We start from the raw sequence: 6,219 nt of genomic DNA on the forward strand, positions 1-6,219 counted from the left end.
ATGATCCAACTTCTGGAAATCTCTGTCTTCCTGGCTGTGTCTACTGTCCCCAAAGTCCCTACTTCCCAGGCAGGCTGGGGCCGCTTCTAGACTATGAAAATCCCCAAAGCATTAAAGAAGGGGAAACATTTTGTGATGCATGGAAATCATTCATTGTTAACAAATTACCTCCTCTAACCATGAACACAAACTGTAACACATAATTGCGCTATTCAGAACAGATCATAGACTAGACCACATTAACTCACAGTGTACTCCAGACCTTGGGTCCTGGTCATGGAATGGAGAGTTAAATTTATATAATGACTGTTTTCTTCTTCTGATCCCTTCTCTGACCGACTCTCTATAAGGCCTCGCCCAGAGAGAACCTTTGAGCTGTAGAGAATGAGAAGGCAGCTTGTGGGGCCTGGCCCTGCTCATGTTTATTTAAGGAAAATGAAGTTGTATTCAGAATCATTTGGGAGCTTTTTATAGTACACTGATGCCCAAGCCCACCCTCAAGTTACTGCCTTGATTGGTCTAGGCATCATGGTAGTTTTGAAAAGACTTTATTGTTTTTAATTATGTATATATGCATGTGTGTCTGTGCACATGAGTGCACATGCCTGTGAAAGATGGATACTTCAGATCCCCCCTTGAGCTGGAGGTACAGGCAGTTGTGAGCCACCCAATGCTGGGTTCTAGGAACTGAACTCAGGTTCTCTACAAGAGCAAGTAGTGGACCATCTTAACCATGGAGCCATCTCTCCAGCCCAACAAAAGAGTGTTTTAAAAGGTCCCGGTGATGTGGATGTAAAACTGGGCTTCAAAAATGACCGTATCCAAAAGAGGGCACAAGAAAAGAGTGTAGTTTTGCTAGCCCGTTTGGAGGTAAGTGATGTCAATAAATGAATGAATGAATGAATGAATGAATGAATGAATAAATAAATAAATAAATAAATAAATAAATAGAAATAGTTGAGCCAAAAGTACAAACAGAGGTACAGAAAGATTCACTCGGAGGAAACAGGCAGCCCAATAAGCAAGCAAACAGCCAAGGCTTCAATGCTACATAAAGCTGGGAAACCAATGTCTGTGCACTTGGCAGTGGTAAGGAATCCAAGCAATCCTCAGTCTGTCCAAATTGGCTAACTCAGTTTGCAATGCCACGTGACAGCATCCTGGCCAGGTAGTTATGAAGTCCTCAGAGTTGATGAACAGGCCTGGACCTGTAATGGAGACCCCAGGGCTGACCAGAGTTTGGCATCTATGACAACTAGGCTGACTCAGTTGCACCCAGAAACAAGATTCTCAGGAAACTCAGTCGAAAACTGAAAATAGATGTGGCACCCGGAAGCCTGGGAGGCAGTTTTCTGGGCCAGGGTATTACATTCGGAGACAGTGGTCCCAGAACTTATGAATAAGATGACCCTCCAGGAGCTGACTTAGAAAGGCAGTACCTAAGAGATCCTATCTAAGGGAATAAATGACTCATGGGCAAGGCAGTCAATAAATCACAACTAAATCAACAAAGGCTGGTGGTCACCAGTGATAACTCAGAAGAGCCAGGAAGTGTGCCCCGGCTTGCCAAGGAACTAAGGACACGGTACCCGGTCTAGGGGCTCAACCCAGCTGCCCTCAGCTTCCCCGCTACACTCTTGGTATGGACCACTCCCACTTTTGGAGGATCACAAAGCTTTCTGCTGGGTCTCCTTCCTCTTGCCTTCGTCCACAGGCTCAGTGGCCATTGTTCCTGTCACGCTAACCTTTCCCGCTGAACTCTTCAGAGCTCTCCATCGTATATGGAGGGAGGGAATGCACTGAGCACCCTGCTGGCTACTGCCCACTCTGCTCGTTCCTCACTCACTCTAGGCTGACTCCTTCCGCTCAAGCCTGCCAGACTGCCTGCCCCACCTCACCCATCCTCCCTCACAATAGCCACACAGGACCCTCGCCCTCTCCCATGCCCTGCCATCCTTCAATCATGCCAGGTGTGCACCTGCCCCAGGGCCTCTGCTTCTGCTGTATATGATCTGCAACATTCGGTCTCTGGTTGTCCATGTGGCAATCTCTCAAATCCTTCATTCAAGTTGGAGGTCCTGTCCTGACCAGCTCAAAACCAAACCATCCCTCGTTACTTGTCCTCTGTCTCTTCACTTCATGTTTCCCCCATAAGACTTGCCCTTTTCTAAATAGTGCCATTTATTGCACTAACAAATACCCCCCTCCCCCATATATACTAGGATGTCCCGTCCACTGAGTTTTGCTCACTGCTGCATTCCCATTGCCTAGAACAGCACCCGTAACACAATAGGTATTCCATTATGTTGAATGAATAAAGCACGTTCATCCACCCACATCCAGGATATCTCTACTATGTAGATAGATGCCTTCATAAGCTTTTGAAATGAATTTACTTGAATGTGTGGTCCACTGGGGTAAACGTCCTTGATGAAATGATGGCTTCCCAAAGGGTTTGTCTACGGCAGTGAACATGTTGGTCTGCAGTCTTTTGTATTAAGTTTGTTTATTAAGCAAAACAAGCAGCATGGCAAGTGACTGTTTTTCAGGGTAGTTAGGGGCTTCCACTCCAGCAGCTCTGCTGACGCTGTTTCTCTGGATCCCCTCTCAGAAGCTGGCTTCCCTCCTGATTCCTTACGCCCCCCCCCCCCCCCCAGCTCTACACAGCAGCAGCTTAGCAGACAAGGATTTGACAGTCAAAACCCAACAGCCATTCATGCACAGCTCAAAAGGGTGTGATGTGTGAGGGATCTGTCACTCTGCAGGGTCACAGATCTGCAGCAGGCAGGCTGGTGCACGGAGGCAGTACCCTGCAAAACAAAGCGCCTCTGTGGCCAGCCAGCCCACCATTCTCCTGGAAGCTGAACAGAGGTCTGTCTTTGTGAAAGATGGCCCTCACAGGAAGGCAACTGTGTGCTGGCAATGCTGGTGCCCAGGGCTCAAATGTCTCCATTTCATTTGTTCCCTAAAGTGCCATTTAGTATCATTCACCAACCTGGGGAGTCACTTGGGTTTTCTGTGATTAAGGCTGCCCATGCCTGCATTTACCGGCTTGTGTACAGCTGGGTTCTCAGGCAAGTACAAGACAAGGACAGGGAAGAGACTTGTCTTCAAGACAAGAACACGCCCTCACTGTCATGTTGCATAGGATCACCTGGAGCTTTCAGGTAAGTAGACAAGTGATTTAGACTGCTGTGTGAGCTGTGGCATCAGGTGGCTCATGTTCAAATCTCAGCTCCGCCTCTTTCTAGATCTCCTCTTTTCTAGGGGTGACAATAAGCCCTGGCTTCCTTGGTCAAATTGTTTAGAAAGAAGAGTCCTATAGATAAAACTTGGATGTGATGGCAGGAAGGAGAATCATGCCCATAGCAGACACCGCACATTCAGGTGGTAAGAAAATGAAGGATCCCTGGATCCACTATTTGTTAAACGCCATCACTGAAGTGTTAGTGTAGAGAAGGGGCCAGACACAAAAGAAAGCATCATGAAAGGATTCACAGATAGGAGCTGGAAGGGGAATTGATTGGAAAGACAAGTGGCTAGCTCACAGTATATAAAACAAGAGTCCATGGCCTGATCACAGCTGTCTTTATAGGCTATGGTCCAGCTACTCCACATGTGGTTACAAGAGGTAACCCAGCCAACAGATTAGCTTCTAGGTCTCAAAGTCGTTGGCATTGGGCCGTAGCCCCATCCACCTCTTTGACATCCCTCTTAGACTTCGCTAGTCCCTCTGTTAACTTCAAAATCTTATCTCCATCTATTTTCGAAATACCAACCAAGTCCATCATTCAAACACGAAAGATCCAACAGACTATACAATAAACAGTGTCTCTCATATTTGCCCCAAGTCCTTGGCCCCAGAAGCAAACAACATGTTACCAATTTGGGGGCATTTATGAAATAATCTACTCATGTATAAACATTTGTTTTACTTGTTGGAATAGCATGTGGGACACTCTCTGCCCCTATTGATTGATTGATTGATTGATTTCCAGGGGATTGCAAATGCAATCTCTTTTATTTCATTTAATTTTCTTGGGAAATTCTATACTGGCATATAGGTTCCCTCTTATTTATTTGAGACAGGATTTCCTTATGTAGCTCCAGATGGCCTGGTGCTTTGTAGATCAGGCTAGCTTAGAATTTAGCAATCCCAGGGGTTGGGGATTTAGCTCAGTGGTAGAGCGCTTGCCTAGCAAGCACAAGGCCCTGGGTTCGATCCTCAGCTCCACAAACCAACAAACAAAAACAAACAAACAAACAAAAAAAAAAGAATTTAGCAATCCCTCAACCTCTGCCTCTTGATTACAGCCATGCCCCATCATGCTCTTTTTAAAATGACTGATACCTACATAGTGTTGTGTACTTTAGATACTGTGGAAGTACATCATGAGATCATGTCAAGGTAAGTATCTGAAAGGTCAAGCTTTCCATTGATTCTAGACTAACAGCTATTAACATTTCAATAAGCCCCTTTGCTCTAGAATCCCAGGTCTTACTTTCCCCAAAGCCTTTTGATTTATCCAAACAGATGTATAGAGTTAAGATCATACAGCCTTCGAATGCACATGTTAGCACCTAGCCACTCCAGCTGGCTTGAAAGAGAATCCCCAGATGGGCCAGGTGATAGAAAAATGGTTTAAAATATTCTGTAACAAGCACACAGAATCAATATTAGTTTTAGGTTGAACCTGATTTGCTAAATCCTTGACTGTAGTTAATTTTTTTTTTTTAAAGATTTTTGTTTTCAAAGGAACTATTTTAAGTACAAAACAATTTTCTAAAACAGCTGGGCTGGCCAACAGCAGAACAACTATGTTATGTGATCTAACCTGATCTACACTAAGACTGAACATACCCAGGAATCAAGAACTCAGCTCCCTGGAGAAAGGCACTGCCCATCCAAATGCCTGGGTAGTGATGAGGTCAGTCAGGTACTGACACCGAGCAGGCTGGCACCTTTGGGTCTCAAGTTCATGCTGTAAGATGTAGAGGAGCACCTGAATGGGACCACTATTCATTTGGCAAGTCAAAACAGAATTCTGAGCTGCCTTCCACGCTTTTCTCCTGGCTAGAGCTATGGGACAACTTCCTAAGTACACTGGCACTCAGCTCTTAGAAAGCCAGGGGATCTGAACCAAAGGGTGAGGAGGAGCTGGACTCCAGCCCCTTTCATCAGTTCAGTGGGTCTGAGAGCAGTGGGCGTCAGGTTTGCAACTGTCTGAGGTCACGTGGGGTCTGGGGAACCTAGGGGTGGACCCAGGCCTCTGGGTCCAAAGTGTCATTCTGTGGATGTGCTGGCTCAGCTTGTACAGAAGCCTGTCAGCCCAGCAACTCTGCGGGCCTGAGCGTCATTCCCTGGAGTGAATGAAAATATAACCACTTCAACCTCAGAGACCATTTCTGAGTAGACTAGTAAGTCACAAAGCTTAGAACACCCTCTCTCGAGTGGTTCAAGACCCCTTAAAGGTAACTTCACAGGGGCAGTTAATCTTGTCTTTAATGCATGCCTCAAATACTTTGTGAGGACCGACTGTCCTTTAAGGCGGGTAGCTTTAGGACTACCACAGAATGATGGCACAGGGACGTTAGGGAACAGTGTCTAGTTAGAACTTGTGACCTCCGTGAAGTTTGTGGTCACAAACCAATCCTGATTAACTTCCCTGTACCTCAGAGGCCTGGGACAAGGCCAGAAGGCCTAGTTTCCCACTGTGGGTTTTTCCTGAGGTCCTGTCCACAGAGCCCGACACAGCAGCATCCTTCCATGGTCTATTTCTCAGTCACCAGAACACTCTGCTGTTCCCACCTCTCTAAGTAGTTAACTCACACTCTGACCAACTGGGATCAAGTATCTAACCCACACTCAACCAAGGCCATTCTTACGGCACGTTGTGTGTATGAGGCAGGAGCTGGGTGGACATGAGCTCTGAGTGGCATCCCAGTCTCTCAAGACTCTAGTCAGTCAGTCCTGTCCGTTAAGACAAAGCTGCTCCATGCATACTTATCCTCCCCGGCAGAAAAGGAGCAAAGCAGATTCTAAATGTTTCTTCTGCACGTTTATGTCACAGCCAAGGAATGCTAGGATTCTTATTCATCCGGCATTGGGGAGCTTGCAAGGCTTAGAGAATGTTAAAAAGCTGAGAAATGTCACCCATTGAAACCAGTTGAAATTAACAGCTTGAGCCAGATCCCAGGATGATCCCTCGGTTTATGTGA

Source organism: Onychomys torridus, chromosome 15, assembly GCF_903995425.1.
Source record: "Onychomys torridus chromosome 15, mOncTor1.1, whole genome shotgun sequence".
Classification (NCBI taxonomy): domain Eukaryota; kingdom Metazoa; phylum Chordata; class Mammalia; order Rodentia; family Cricetidae; genus Onychomys; species Onychomys torridus.